Source organism: Rana temporaria, chromosome 9, assembly GCF_905171775.1.
Source record: "Rana temporaria chromosome 9, aRanTem1.1, whole genome shotgun sequence".
Lineage (NCBI taxonomy): Eukaryota > Metazoa > Chordata > Amphibia > Anura > Ranidae > Rana > Rana temporaria.
In genome coordinates this window covers 176,662,336-176,678,600 of record NC_053497.1, presented here as the reverse complement: position 1 = coordinate 176,678,600, position 16,265 = coordinate 176,662,336, and positions in this window count along the sequence as shown.

Below are 16,265 nucleotides of genomic sequence, written 5' to 3'. Positions count from 1 at the left end.
GCGAGGGTAGGCTGCCAACAACAACGCGATTATCATATTTTACTTTCACGATTGCTGAATTTATGATTTAATTTAGAAAGAAAAAGCGTGATTTATGTAGTTTGTAGTCACATAGTATATATTCATTTCAAAATGTTGATGGAGTGGCACGGGTCATATAAAGATGGAAACTTAATCTGTTTCTTTAGAATTTTTTTTTTTTTTGTGTGTGGCAACCGCCGTTCTTTTGAAAGGCGCAAATGCGGTGACGTCATCGACTACGACCAGGATGCGCTGCTGTAAAGGGAAATCTGATGGGAACCTTGATGTAAGGGGAAACCCTGCTAGGGACATTGGTGTAAAGGGGAACTCTGATAGGGACATTGATGTAAGGGGGAACTCTGATAGGGACATTGATGTAGGGGGGCACTCTGATAGGGACATTGATATAAGGGGGAACTATGATAAAAAAAAACAATGTAACGAGGACTCTAATGAAGACCCTGATATAAGGAACACCCTGATGGAGACCCTGAAGTAAGGGGGGCTCAGATGGAGACCCTGAAGTAAGGGGGGCTCAGATGGAGACCCTGAAGTAAGAGGGGTTCTGATGGAGACCCTGAAGTAAAGAAGGCTCTGATGGAGACCCTGAAGTAAGGGGGGCTCTGATGGAGACCCTGAAGTAAGGGGGGTTCTGATGGAGACCCTGAAGTAAGGGGGCTCTGATGGAGACCCTGAAGTAAGGGGGGTTCTGATGGAGACCCTGAAGTAAGGGGGTTCTGATGGAGACCCTGAAGTAAGGGGGGCTCTGATGGAGACCCTGAAGTAAGGGGGGTTCTGATGGAGACCCTGAAGTAAGGGGGCTCTGATGGAGACCCTGAAGTAAGGGGGGCTCTGATGGAGACCCTGAAGTAAGGGGGGCTCTGATGGAGACCCTGAAGTAAGGGGGGCTCTGATGGAGACCCTGAAGTAAGGGGGGCTCTGATGGAGACCCTGAAGTAAGGGGGGTTCTGATGGAGACCCAGATGTAAGGGGAACTCTGATGGGGATCCTGATGTAAAGGGAGACTCCTTCTTCCTCTTCTGTCCTGAACCATATTAAGCTTTTTCTTGGCAAGATCAAAGTGAAAGATTATTTTATTAGAGTCAACATTCATTTATTACTCATTGATTTATCAAACAGTTTTTTTTTTCCGGCCCACAAATATTGTAAAATATACAATCTGGCCCTCCTCCTGAAAACTTTGGGGGCCCCTACACTAGTACATTGGGCTGCCCGACACCCCCAATCAGTTTCCTCCTACGTTGTAGATCTTCTGTATTTCACTGCCCGGACTCTGAACCTGAGATAAAGACTCTCTAAGGGTCCACTTACACTTATGCATCGCCGTTACGCCTGCTGAACTGTTGGCACCGCAGCGCATGTGACGCGAGCTGCCGCAACATGGAGGTGTAGATGGATCTTTAGCGAGTCTTTATCTCAGGTTTAGAGAGACTGCCATGAAATGTGTAAAGTGAGAACCCATTAACCTACGCATTTCACACAATCATGGAATAACAACAAATGTGAAAGTTACATCAACAGCGACTGAACGCAGCAAAATAGAACCTGAAATATACGTTCCATGGAAATACGCAACGGTTTCCTTTTAGCGGTTAGTAAAATGGACCTAAATGGGTATCTTCGAGGTTTTTTTTTTTCTACAGATGTGAGTGCTTCTCTCCGGGGATGGATTCCTTCAAAAGCCAGAGAGACATTTTTAGTTAAATCATTCTTTGACCCGAGTTATATAGCTTCTAGAAGACTACCACCGTATGGGCTAAGCCACAAATCCTTTTGTCGATCAATCTTTTCCATTAGCAAAGAGTACAGATACAATTATAGCAATACATAGAGGGAAGAAGGAAAAGGGGGGACCGGGGTGGTGGTAAACAGCTGATTCTATTAATATCAATCAATAGAGACCAAGACAGTTGCTTTCTGGCCACATGACATACAATTATTATTTCCACCCTGGTTCCCTTGGTCCACATGATATCCTTTCTATTGATCTAAAGTCGATCTAAACCCAGGAATAAAAATGTAATATATTGCAGCTTACCAGTCCTTATATGTGGTAACTGCATTAGGTTTCTTTTTTCATGCTTGCCCCCTTTTCTTCACCTGGTGGTCCTGCATTCAGGGCTGTCTTAATGCTTGGGTACCCCTGGGTAATGCCCAGTGGCCCCAGGTGCAGGTGGGCCCAGGGGAGGACTGACAACTCATGGGGCCCCCGGGCAGTGGAAGATTATGGGGCCCCCGGGCAATGGGAGATTATGGGGCCCCCAGGCAATAGATTATGGGGCCAAACAGTATACACACACACACATACAGTATACATACACAGTATACGCACAGACACACAATATACACACACACACACACACACACAGTATACACAATATACACACAGTATACACAATATACACACACACATACAGTATACACACACATACAGTACACACACACATACAGTATACACACACACACACACACACACATACATACATACATACATACATACAGTATGTGTGTGTGTGTGTGTGTGTGTGTGTGTATACTGTATGTGTGTGTGTGTGTATACTGTGTATGTGTGTGTATATTGTGTATACTGTGTATGTAAACTGTATGTGTATACTGTGTATGTATACTGTAAGCGTGTGTGTGTATACTGTGTATGTATACTGTATGTGTGTATACAGTATACACACAGACACACAATATACACACAGTATACACACACACACACATATATACACACACACACAATACACATACTGAAAAGGTACTGGAGAGGCAGTGCAGCTATAATCCTGGGATTTTTTTTTAAAACACAGATTTGTACATACTGTCCCTGGTTTTACTGAGGTTGGCAACCCTGATGGGGCCCCCTAGTGGCATGGGGCCCTCGGGCAGTGCCTGAATGGTCAGTCCGCCCCTGCATGGGCCCCATGATAATCTTGCGTTACATCCAGTGGCGGCTGGTGGTATGTTTTTTTTTTTTGGGGGGGGGAGGCAAACAATCCACCCGCCGCCACCCCACCAGTAAGTCGGTCAGGTCACAGGCAACCCCCCTGTTAAGTCAGTCACCAGCCCCATACTTACCCCATCTAGGTTACGGGCAGCGCTTCCTCTGGGCAGCAGGCAGCGCCTTCACCCTGCGTCTCCTCCTTGGCGGCCAATAGGATCGCTTTTCCTCACGGCCAATCAGGGTGAGTGGCCTCAGTACCCACTTCCTGATTGGCCGGGAGGAGAATCAGGAAGACAATAGCGAATATTAATTCGCTATTGTCACACAACTGGATGGGCTTGGCCTCTGGCTCTAATCACACGCTTCAAAAAAAGAAAAATCCCATTGGAATCCATGCGTCTGGCGCCCTGCATGTAGATTAGGGGCCGGGCGCATGGATTAGGGGTGTGGCGCCCCTGCGCCCCGTGTGGACGGGCCGCCACTGATTGCATAATACATGCAGAATGTCCTGCATTTGCCAAGACAGTCATGCTTTTTACTAAGCTATCCTGGGATGGCCGTGTCCCAGGCAGCGCCCCCAGAGTCTGGGTTGTGGGTTCAGCAGCAGCCCATCAGACACCTACATCTACAGTCGGTATGACATTTCTCCCCCAGGGGTTTCCAGTGCTTTGCAGAGGTTAAGAAAGATTCCCAGAGGCAAAGCATCTTACTACAGTAAAATCTTGGTTTGAGAGTAACTTGGTTTGAGAGCGTTTTGCAAGACAAGCAACATTTAAAAAAAAATTGTCTTGATATACAAGTAAGCGTCATGTCCCAACTGAGTATAAAGGCAGATGAGCAGACAGAGATGTAATCCAAAGACATGTCAGGGGTTCTTGTAAGCGACTTTCAGGCAAGGTCAGGAGCAGATCTAGTTAGTAGCAGGGGCGGACTGAGCATTCGGGCACTGCCCTAGGGCCCCATGCCACTAGGGGGCCCCATCAGGGTTGCCAGCCTCAGTAAAACCAGGGACAGTATGTACAAATTTTTATTTTTTTTAAATCCCAAGATTAAAGCTGCCCCGCCTCTCCAGTACCTGTTCAGTGTGTGTGTCTGTGTATTTTGTGTGTGTATACTGTGTATGTATGTGTATGTATATTGTGTGTCTGTACTGTGTGTATACTGTGTGTATATATATACTGTATATGTGTGTGTTGTCATGGATATGCAATAAAGCCTGGCAGCTCACCTGTCTCCATCTGTTCTTTAGAGGCCTGACTCTGTTCTGGTTGCCTTTTTATCACCTCTCCTTCCTGTATGGCCCCACCCAGGCCATCCCAGGAAGTCTATATTAACGGTTGCACTACAGGTCTGCAGTGATGTTCAACAGTGTTGTTTGCTTAAGTTCCTGTCTGCAGTGTGCTACGATTACCTCCCTGTGTACCGTTTTTGGCTCGTCCCTGACTTCTCCTGTTTGCCTGTGACCTGGACCTTTTGCCTGTCCCTCGGTTAACCTTGTCTGCCTTTGCCCTGACCTCGGCTTACCCATCACTACCGTTTGTCCTGCCTGCTGCTTCCCCTCTCTCCCTGCGGAGTGTGACCTAGGGGATCCCAGGGGTCGCGACCTGGATCCAGCTGCGACAAAGGCCATCCTCACCACTAAAGGCTCTGGTGAACACAAAGCTGGGTATTTGACTCCGCGCCCTGGGGAATCTTGGGTTCACGCTTCCTCTCTGATAGCAGCAGTCGGCCATAGGGTTCACTACCCTGTGGTGCATCCCTGACCCCAACGGGGTGCACTTGTCACCTGGCCACAGGTGACCTGACATGTGTATACTGTGTGTATGTATACTGTGTGTCTGCGTGTGTATGCTGTGTATGTATATTGTGTGTCTGTGTATACTGTATATGTGTGTGTGTACTGTATACTGCGTATGTAAACTGCGTATGCATATTGTGTGTCTGTGTGTGTGTATACTGTGTATGTATACTGGGCCAGATTCTCCAAGAATTTGCGGCGGCATCGCATAAGCTATTTATACTACGCCGCCGCAACTTACTGGAGCAAGTGCCGTATTCCTCAAGCACTTGCTCCGTAGTTTGCGGCATAGTGTAAAAGGCCCGGCGTATGCCTGCGTAGTTCAAAGGGGGCGGCTTGTATTTAAATTAAGCGCGCCCCCGTGCCGATCGAACTGCGCATGCGGCAGGCTTAAAATAGCCCAGTGCGCATGCTCCAGTTCTCGACGGAAAACGTCAATGACGCCGACGTGTGCGTCATTGACGTAAAGTCGTATTCAAGAACGACTTACGAAAACGACGTACCCGACGGGAAAAGACGACGCGGACCCGACGCCATACTTAACATGGCATACGTGGGACTGGCGTAAGGTTACCCCTTATATAGCAGGGGTAACCTTACGCAAACGACGTAAGCGACGGTTACGCGACGCAATTTCGTTCGGGAATCGGCGTATCAGGCTCATTTGCATAAACAAATGAGACCTGAACGTAAACGCCACCTAGCGGCCGGCGACGAATTACATTTAAGATCCGACAGTGTAAGTGACTTACACCTGTCGGATCTACAGCGTATCTATGCGAAAATGATTCTAGGAATCACTCGCATAGATACGCGGGTCAAAAAAGAGAGATACGACGGAGTTTCCTGAGATACACCGTCGTAACTCTTCTGAGAATATGGCCCACTGTGTATGTATATTGTGTGTGTGTGTGTGTGTATGTATACTGTATGTGTGTGTGTGTGTGTATGTATACTGTGTATGTATATTGTGTGTCTGTGTATACTGTGTATGTATACTGTGTATATATATGTGTGTGTGTGTATACTGTGTGGCCCCATAATATATTGCCTGGGGGCCCCATAATCTCCTATTGCCCAGGAGCCCCATAATCTTCCACTGCCCGGGGGCCCCATAATCTCCATATTGTATTGCCCGGGGGCCCCATAATCTCCTATTGCCCGGGAGCCCCATGAGTTGTCAGCCTGCCCCTGGTCAGTAGCAATGACTCAAGCCATAGTGCAGTTTAAATAGCCCACCAGGTGCCTGTGCGCACTCGTGCACCAGTCCCCCCCCCAACAGTAGATCCCCTAGCACCAGTAGATCCACCAGCAACAGTAGATCCACCAGCAACAGTAGATCCCCTAGTAACAAAAAATTCCCCCACAGCAACTCAAGATACTCACTCACACCACAAAAGAACCCCCACCAGGCCAGCAACCCCCCCCCCCCCCCCCCCCCCCCAAAGTGCTATTAAAACCAGTGTCACCATTTTCACTTTTGCTTCAGTTAGAGGGTGTATGTTTCTTATTTTTCAGTGTTTATATTTTACAAGGAAAATGTAATATACTTTGCCCCGTAGCTTGGTAACCAGAAGTATTAAGGCAACGTGACGCGATACCCCGTATTCAAATCGTTAAAATCCTGGTAATTGCCAATGTTTTATAAGACCGGCGGTTCCCATTTCTCGTCCCCCTGCTGGATCACTTAGCTGTTAAAACCATTACTTAGTATTTTCCAATCGCTGCGCCTTTTCCTTTTCGTGTTCTTGCCTGTTTTCTTTTTTTTTTTTGGTGTGTACGGTTCGCCTTTGAACTCTTAAATTACAGTACAAAGAAAACACAGATTACTGCTGGGTTGGTCATAATTATAGAAAACACAGAGCCTCGCCTTTAAGCCTCGCACCAACATGTTCTTTTTATATAACAATGATTTTGCTTATATATATATATATAAAAAAAAAGAATAAAATAAATAAATAAAAATGAAGAAACAAAAAGAGGAAAAGGGAAAGGAATGTTTGGCTTTTTGTTTATAAAATGATGTCAAACTTGGTAATCTATATGTTAACGTCCTTCATAGAACTTGGCGAGCCGATGGAGTCCAGCCGCGGTTCACATCTGGCGTCCAGATCTTTAGGAGTTCTCTGGGGCTGTTAATAATTATTTAAGTACAGAACATAAACAGCAAGCAAATTCTGAGTTACAACATGACTTTAAATCCTTAATTCTCCTTTTCGAAGGAGAAGAAATCCAGAATCGTTGACATCATGGATGGTTTAGGAATGTGATAATTGAGCAAGTTTCACAACGTACCTCATTTAAAGATCTATTTAATTGGAACCACTCAACCTCCGGAAAGGTTTTTACATAGTTACATAGTAGGTGAGGTTGAAAAAAGACACAAGTCCATCAAGTCCTACCAGGCCCCGCCATAGGGCATACCGGACATAGGCCTGGTGGGCCGCGGCGGCCCGCGGGACGCAGGTCACGTCTCTGTATTGTAGAGGGGGGCTGTACATGGGCACACTGGGCCAGATTCACAAAGAGATACGACGGCGTATCTCCTGATACGCCGTTGTATCTCTGAGATCCGACGGTCGGATCTATGCGACTGATTCATAAGAATCAGTTCCGCATAGATCTCCCTTAGATCTGACAGGTGTAAGTGACTTACACCGTCGGATCTTAGGCTGCAATCTCCCGCCGGCCGCTAGGTGTCGCTTCGGTTTTTTACGCGACGAATATGCAAATGAGGAAAACCGCTGAACGCCCGCCCGCCGCTTTTTTTTCACGTCGTTTGCGTTCGGCTTTTTCCGGCGGATAGTTACCCCTGCTATAGCTATAGCAGGGGTAACTGCGGCGTATCCTATATTTAGTATGGCCGTCGTTCCCGCGCCGAGTTTTAAATTTTAACGTCGTTTGCGTACGTCGATTCAGAATTCGGCCCGACGCTAGTTACGCTCACACCGAAACCACTGACGTCCTAGCGATGTCATTGTGAGCAATGCACATTTAAATCGGCGCAGGGGCGCGCCTGATTTAAATACTACACTCCCCCTAGCCACGGAATTTGAATTCCGCTGGGGGAGTTACGATCCGCCGGTGCAAGTTTCGAGGTAAGTGCTTTGTGAATACTGCACTAGCCTCGCAAAATTGCGCCGGCGGATCGTAAATCAGATAGATTACGCGGATCTAAAGATCCGCTAATCCATCTGAATCTGGCCCAGTGAGGCAAAGTGAGGCATGCAGACGGACACCCTAGGCTTATACTCGAGTCAATACGCTTTCCCATTTTTTTGTGGTAAAATTAGGTGCCTCGGCTTATATTCGGGTCGGCGTATACTCGAGTATATACGGTATAGCATTTTTAGTTCGTGGTGATCAGATACAGCTTAGTTCCACTTTACGTTTCCCTCCATATATTGGATAAAAACACAAAGACCCGGATAACAAGTTACGCCAACGTAAGTGCAAATGTGCGCCGTCGTATCTCTGCACCAGTCCCACAAACAGATATGCGCCTAAAACCAGACTACACCCCGCCGACGTAGCTTGCTTACGCCGGCGTAGGGTGGGCGCACATTTAGGCTGGGTGTATGGTGCCGCTCCTATTGATTAGTCATTCAAACATGCAAATGAGGGGAAATACGGAGATTCACGAACCTGCGTGCGCCCGACGCAGGCTACGCGAGGTGCGCGTAAGTTGTACGTCGGCGTAAAGTTATTCCCCATAAAGGAGGTGTAACCCAGCAGCAGACATGCAAAGGTCTGCACCAGGGAACACAAGCCGGCGTATTTTACGTTGGACGTGTGTCTGGCTGGGCGTAGGTTACGTTCACGCCGTACGCATTGATCCTGCGTAGTTTAGGCAGTTGTTCCGACGTGGTTGTGAGCATGCGCAGGGGAATGTGTCCACGTCACGGCGCATGAGCAGTTTGTGATACGTATCTGTCTGGCGCTCGGACCATCATTTGCATGGGGTCACGCCTCATTTGCATGGGTCACGCCCACTTCCACCTACGCCGGCTTATGACTTCGAATCCCACGCCCATGCTGGGAGCAATAGCTTGCTGAATGCAGTGCTTGCCTCTCCGCGTCCGCGTGGCGTACGGCGTTTGCGTTACGGCGGCGTAATGTGCGCCCACCTCTCTGTGAATCTGGGCCAAAAAGTTAAGACTTTATTTCTTATAAGCCATTTTTTTTTAAACACTATTTACAATAGAGACAAGGAAATCATTATGCTAATTGCCAATCTACGGGCCACGCTGCAAAACTACAAGTATTCCAATGAATCAGAAGGAACAAGCACACGCTTATTGATCGGCATTAGCCGTCCTTGTAGATAAGGTAAGGCAACAAAACTGCAGTTAGGTAGCCCCTTGTCTTGGGGTTGCTAGACAGGAAGTCAGCCGGGCTTTGGTAAATATTGTTCCTTACCATGCTAATTTTATTTAGAAATGAACCTGTGTAATATAACTAAGGCCCCTTTCACACGATCGGGCCATTCAGGTCCGCCTGTCAGTTTTGACGGCAGACCTGAACGGCCGTCCATTGCAGTCCTATGGAGCATCAGATGTCAGCGGAAACCAGTCCCGCATTTTGCAGGTCTGTCCCGGGCACATTCATTCCAGGACAATACAGTGTCCCCGAATGAAACTGACACATCCACCCCCCCCCTCCCGGGCCAATCTGATGCCCCCAAAAAAGGCCGCCACATCACCGCTTTACTCACTGACAGTACTTGTCCTGGCCGTGAATGCCTGGAGGAGCAAAATCCCGCCCCCTGCTTGTGATTGGAGAAATCACAAATCCCGCCTCTTGTGTCCAATCACTGTGCTCTGATTCGTTGCAGCACAAGCTGATTTTTGGGAAGGGAGTGTGTCCCTGAATGGTAGTTTGGAAATGTGGTCACCCTAGCGGAGACATGTCCGCTGACATCCGACCCGATCCGCCAAAATTGGACGGATGGCAATAGGTCCCCATCCGTCCATGGTGGATCGGATTGGGTGAGATCTGATGAAAACGAACATGCTGTCCGTTTTCATCAGATCTCCCCATAGGAGACAGCGGCGCTCGACAAGCCCCTCCCCGCTCAGTGAGCAGAGAGGAACTTGTCGTCCGCCGGCTCAGCGGAGATCAGCAGAGAGAACTCCCACTGAGCTAGCGGGAGCTGGCGGACTCCGTAGCGACGGAGTCCACCTGTGTGGAAGAGGCCTAAAGGAAAAACTTTTGGATAGAGTAGAGATGGATTAGAACCCCTGTCAGGTTTTTATTCACCCTCTAAATTATTCCTGTTTACCAGTTATCAACAAGAGTGAAATTGAAGGAAAATACCAACATTTTAGGTTGTCGCAAAACAGGAATTGAAGGGAAATCTAATGGGGACAGTAGTTCTGGTGATCCTGGTGACAGCCAGGGGTTCCTTTACTTTAGAGGGATTTCCTCTGAAATTTGAATGTATTTGAACATGCTCTTGAATGCGTTGCATCTCCTCCCCAGTGACGTCACCACGCTGATGGTGTGGTCCATGGAGCAATCCAGCCCTCAACCCTCATGATAGGCTGGCTCTACGTCCCTGACAGTGCTACACATCTGGACACTAGGGATGAGCTTTATGTTCGGGTCGAACATGAGTTAGACTCAAACATTGGCTGTTCTCCCGTTCACTATATTGCCGTTCACGGCATGACCCGAGCTAGAAACGGCACAGCGTGCCATTTCTAACTCTGGCACATGCGCAGAAGAAATCGATGTACGGAAATTTGTAAATATCTCCTAAACCGTAGGTTTAGGGAATATTTCCAGCAGCTACAGGTGAGCCTTAAATCTAGGCTTAACTGTAGGTGAAAGTATTATGTAAGGGTTTACCGATCCCTCGGACCATATCACAAAGCACCTCTGTGTTCTTTTGTCGCTTGCTCAGCTCACTCAGCTCTCCTAACTCTCTGGGCTCTTCTGGTTCTCTATAGACAGGGGATCTCCAGACACCCGGGACACTCTCACTCTTCTAAAACCTCCAGATTCCCTCAGTCCCCCTGGAGTCGCCAAGTTGTCTCATCTCTTTCAGTCTTTAAAGCGGAGTTCCACCCAAGAGTGGAACTTCCGCTTTAAGTACTCCTCGCCCCCTAACATGCCACATTTTTTTGGGGGGGGGAGTGGGTACTTACTATTGAGTGGGACTTCCTGTCCCACTGCCTCGTTCCGCCCACAGGCTGCCTTGGCGACTCCTCCTCTCCCCCTAGGCTGCCCCTCCTTCTCAGCAATCTTCTGGGACATGTGACAGGTTCCAGAAGATCACCTATCCACTGGGAGCACGCAGCAAGACTCGCGCACGCTCAGTGCGTGCCCGGCCGTGAAGCCGAAAGCTGTCACAGCCAGGTGCCCACAGTGGCTATGATGGCGCCGGCGGAGAGGAGGGGGAGAGGAGCGATGCTCCGGGCGCCAGCATCGCTGGACCATGGGGCAGGTAAGAGTCTGTTTATTAAAAGTCAGCAGCTACACTTTTTGTAGCTGCTGACTTTTAACAAACAAAAAAAGCCTGGAACTCCGCTTTAAAGCCTCGTACACACGGCCGGGAATCTCGTCTGGGAAAAAAACTTTGTTAGATGAGATACCTGGCAAGCTTTTCTTGCAAAGCCGAGTGCACACACGGCACATTCAAAAGAACCGCCGTTCTTTTGAATGGCAAGAACGTGGTGACGTCATCGACACGACGAGCATGCGCTCGTCACATTCGATGCTGTGGCCGCCATCTTGCTTCACCCTACACTACCCTTGTAAGCTACCGTGCATGCGTCAAAGTCTCATCGAGCATGTGCAGGCTTACAGGAGGACAGATAAGCTTGTAGCCGCATACACACACGGTTTTCTTGTCGGGAAAGAGGCCGACGAGAATCCGACGAGAAAATAGAGAGCAGGTTCTCTATTTTTCTCGTTGAGATTCCCGGGAGTTTTCTTGACGAGAAAACCGGCCGTGTGTACAAGGCTTCAGTCTCGCTTAGTCATTTTGACTCTCTAACCCCTAGGGGCGGTCCGTGCATTGTGGGTTTACGGGTGCCGCCCCCCCTCAACACCTCTGCCGCCCTCCCTATCCATGTGTCCAGCCCCTTTCAGGACACCAGGCACATGAACTCCTAGAGAGTGCGCCCCGAGCCCACCCAATTGTGTGACCATAGCGAATGTATTTTCTCTATTTTAACACTACAGTTACTCCCCGCCAATTAAAAGGCAGGTCATGAGACCTGTTTCCCAATTGGCCAAAGTGCCAGGCGATCCTATTGGAGGAGGAGAGGAGCCCACCGCATTGTAAGTGCCGGACCTCCTGGGGAGGATAGAGCTGGTAGTTTTTTTGCCATCCACCGAGAAGAAAAGCCCATCAGTTGCTACTGCTCAGCCCTATGGACAAGTAATACTGCTCTCCAGCATAGACACCTGTCTCCTAACGGAAGCTCTGAGCTATGGTCAAGTCCCTCATTATGCTCCTGAAAGACCTGGACACTGGGTTGGAGACGTCTTCCCACCCAAAACTCTTCAAAGTCTCCAAACTCTGGAACCCATCCAGGGAATGCCAAACCTCAGAGAAAGCTGTAAGAAGTAGACATGTGCACACTGAAATATTTCCTTTTGGAATTTAGTTTTTTGTCAGAAAAAATTATTTATTTAGTCACTCCCGAAATTCATTTTTATTTATTTTGTTAGGTTAGGCACATTCGACCGCAGGTTCCATAGACACAGATCACTATTGCCACAGTCATGTTGAATCTTCTATCTACATCGAACTGTTGTCACAACTTCATGTTTCTATAATGTCAAATCTTTTCTCTCTATGTTGAATCTTTTCTCTCTATGTCGAATTTTCATGTCTCTATAATGTAAAATCTTTTCTCTCAATGTCTAAAAATCTTGGACTAATAGAGTTAGGGTTAGGCACATTCGAACCACAGGTTTCATAGACACAAATCACTATTGCCAGCGTCATGTTGAATCTTCTATCTTTTATCAAACTTATTGTCGCAACTTCATGTCTCTATAATGTTGAATCTTTTCTCTCTGTCGAATCTTTTCTCTCTATGTCAAATCTTCATGTCTCTATAATGTTGAATTTTTTCTCTCTGTTGAATCTTTTCTCTGATGTTGAATCTTCATGTTTCTATAATGTCGAATCTTTTCTCTCTGTGTGGAATCTTTTCTCTCTATGTCAAACCTTCATGTCTCTACAGTATAATGTTGAATCTTTTGAATCTCTCTATGTCTAATAATCTTGGACTAATAGAGTTAGGTTAGGCACATTCGACCGCAGGTTCCATAGACACAGATCACTATTGCCACCGTCATGTCGAATCTTCTATCCATATCGAACTGTTGTCGCAACTTCATGTCTCTATAATGTTGAATCTTTTCTCTCTATGTTGAATATTTTCTCTCTATGTCAAACCTTCATGTCTCTACAGTATAATGTTGAATCTTTCGAATCTCTCTATGTCTAATAATCTTGGACTAATAGAGTTAAGGTTAGGCACATTCGACCGCAGGTTCGATAGACACAGATCGCTATTGTCGAATCTTCATGTCTCTATAATGTCGAATCTTTTCTCTCTATGTCGAATCTTCATGTCTCTATAATGTCGAATCTTTTCTCTCTATGTCGAACCTTCATGTCTCTATAATGTCGAATCTTTTCTCTCTGTGTCTAATAATCTTGGACTAATAGTTAGGTTAGGCACATTCGACCGCAGGTTCCATAGACACAGATCGCTATTGCCACCATCATGTTGAATCTTCTATCTATATCGAACTGTTGTCGCAACTTCATGTCTCTATAATGTTGAATCTTTTCTCTCCATGTCGAAACTTTTCTCTCTATGTTGAATCTTCATGTCTCTATAATGTCAAATCTTTTCTCTCCATGTCGAATCTTCATGTCTCTATAATGTCAAATCTTTTCTCTCTGTCCAATAATCTTGGACTAATAGAGTAAAGGTTAGGCACATTCGACCGCAGGTTCGATAGACACAGATCGCTATTGTCCGCGTCATGTCGAATCTCCTATCTATATCGAACTGTTGTAGCAACGAAAACGAAAATAAAGCATTTTTTTTATGTCGGATCTTTCGGATTCTGCTCATTCGTTTTCATTTGTTAAAGCGATATCGAAAAAATTTGGACGAAAATGCATTCGGATATAAACGAATGCACATGTCTAGTGAGAAACAGGTTTCTCTGCTCATTATCAGAACCCTTCACTCTGTATACTTGTGAGCCCTGCGCCATTTCTACATCCATTTTCACCGTGTCACATCACACTACACACAGAGGGGGGAGGTGTGTTTATGGCTGGCAATATATGTTAATATTCCTAATTAGTTAAAATGTTACAAATCTGGCATTTTAAAAACTTGAAATGAATGTGTTATCTGAATAACGTGGATTGATAAATTACCGGCATTGATTAATAAAACATGTTCCACTAAGGGAAGGGTTTGAGTAGTCATGCTCCTGTCTTGGCTCCATTTACACTCTGAGGAACGCTATAAAATGAGAAAATTAATCATACCTTTAATGGGCCAATTAATTCATTACATGATACTAACACATAGCACGGACAGATGTTGTACGGTATTGATTGCATGCTGGTTTCAATCTAAATGGATGGATTAGTCCACAGGGCCGAAACAGAATGCCAGGTGGGAGTATATTTGGCGTAACATAATCCCCCCTAAAAAAATTCAAGAAAATCAGTCTTCTCTATTTATTAAGTGCAAGATGAAAGTTGAGCTGTTATTATTCATAGGGCCGAAGGTAGTTTAATTCCGACATCTTACCTCTGGCGTGTTTAGGTGAAAACTCTTTACATTTTAATATACTAGAAGGAGTTTATTAAACACTTCTCGCTGTGTTACATTATAGGCTTAGTCACTTTGGAATTGTACAACTGCGAAAAAAAGCTATTTCTATAGCGCGACAAAATTGGAACCCATCCAGGGAATGCCAAACCTCGGAGAAAGCTGTAAGAAGTAGACATGTGCACACTGAAATATTTCCTTTTGGAATTTCGTTTTTGTCAAAAAAATGTATTCATTTAGTCACTCCCAAAATTCATTTTTACTTATTGTTTTTCATGGTTTGGTTCATTTTTACTTATTTATTATTTGTTTTGTTAAAAAATGCATTCGTTCGAAAATGCGATTGAATTTAGGTTGAATCTGTCATTGAAGGCTTATGGTGTCTGTTGAATGTTCTAAGAAGATTCGATGGAGCAGCTAAACTGTACGACGCCGTGATCGTACATTTCCGGTCGAATACTCCGCCCACAAGCTATAGTAGAATTCTAATGTATGACACTAGTAATAATTATATTTATAAATTATTATTACTAGTCAACCAACATTCAAATTCTCCTATAGCCTATGGGCCGAGCATTTGACCATAAATATCCGCTCACGGGAACTGCTTCAATTAATCTTCATGTCAAATCTTTTCTCTCTATAATGTTGAATCTTCATGTCTCTATAATCTTAAATCTTTTCTCTCTATGTCGAATCTTTTCTCTCTATGTCGAATCTTCATGTCAAATTCTTTGTGGATACGGGAAATACGCTGTAAGTTACAGCGGCGTAGTGTATCTGAGATACACTACGTCGGATGTAAAGAAGCGTCGCGCTACGTGGATCTGGCCCTATATCTTTTGTGCAAACCAATCAATAAACACTCATTGCGAAAATGTAGAAGAATACCTATCGGCCTTAACGTAAGAAAAAAAAATGTTTTTGTATATTTTTTGGGGATATTTATTATAGGAAACAGTAAAAAATATAGTCATTTTTTCAAAATTGTTGCTTTATTTTTGTTTATAGCACAAAAAATAAAAACCGCAGAGGTGATCAAATACCACCAAAAGAAAGCCCTATTTGTGGGAGAAAAAGGACGTCAATTTTGTTTGGGAGCCACGTCGCACGGCCGCGCAATTGTAAGTTAAAGCGACGCAGTGCCGAATCGCAAAAAATGCCCAAATCCTCCGAGGCTGAAGTGATTAAGAAGGGAATTTACACTTTGCATGGGCGTTTTTACTTATATTAGTGAATTTGGTGAATTTGTTTTTAAAGCGACGCAGCGCCGAATCACAAAAAGTGGCCGGGTCATTTGGTAGCCAAATCCTCCGCGGCTGAAGTGGTTTAAACTGATCAGAATCTGAAGCACAAATAGAACAACAGTGAAAAAAAAGGAATACAATATAAATAAATAAAAAGAAAAAAACAAAAAACCTTACACGATAGAATGACATGGGTCCAGAGAGGTTAAAACTGGTCAGATTTTGACTTTTAAAGCAAAAGCACTTAATACACCGTGTCAGAATAAAACACCACAGCCATATCGGAGATGAATTGTGACCTTTCCAAATTGCCACACGTGAACTCAGGCGTGAACATTTCCGTATTACTTTGACTCTTCGAAATGGTGGTGATGAATAAAGAAAGGTGACTTTCAATTGAAGGCCAA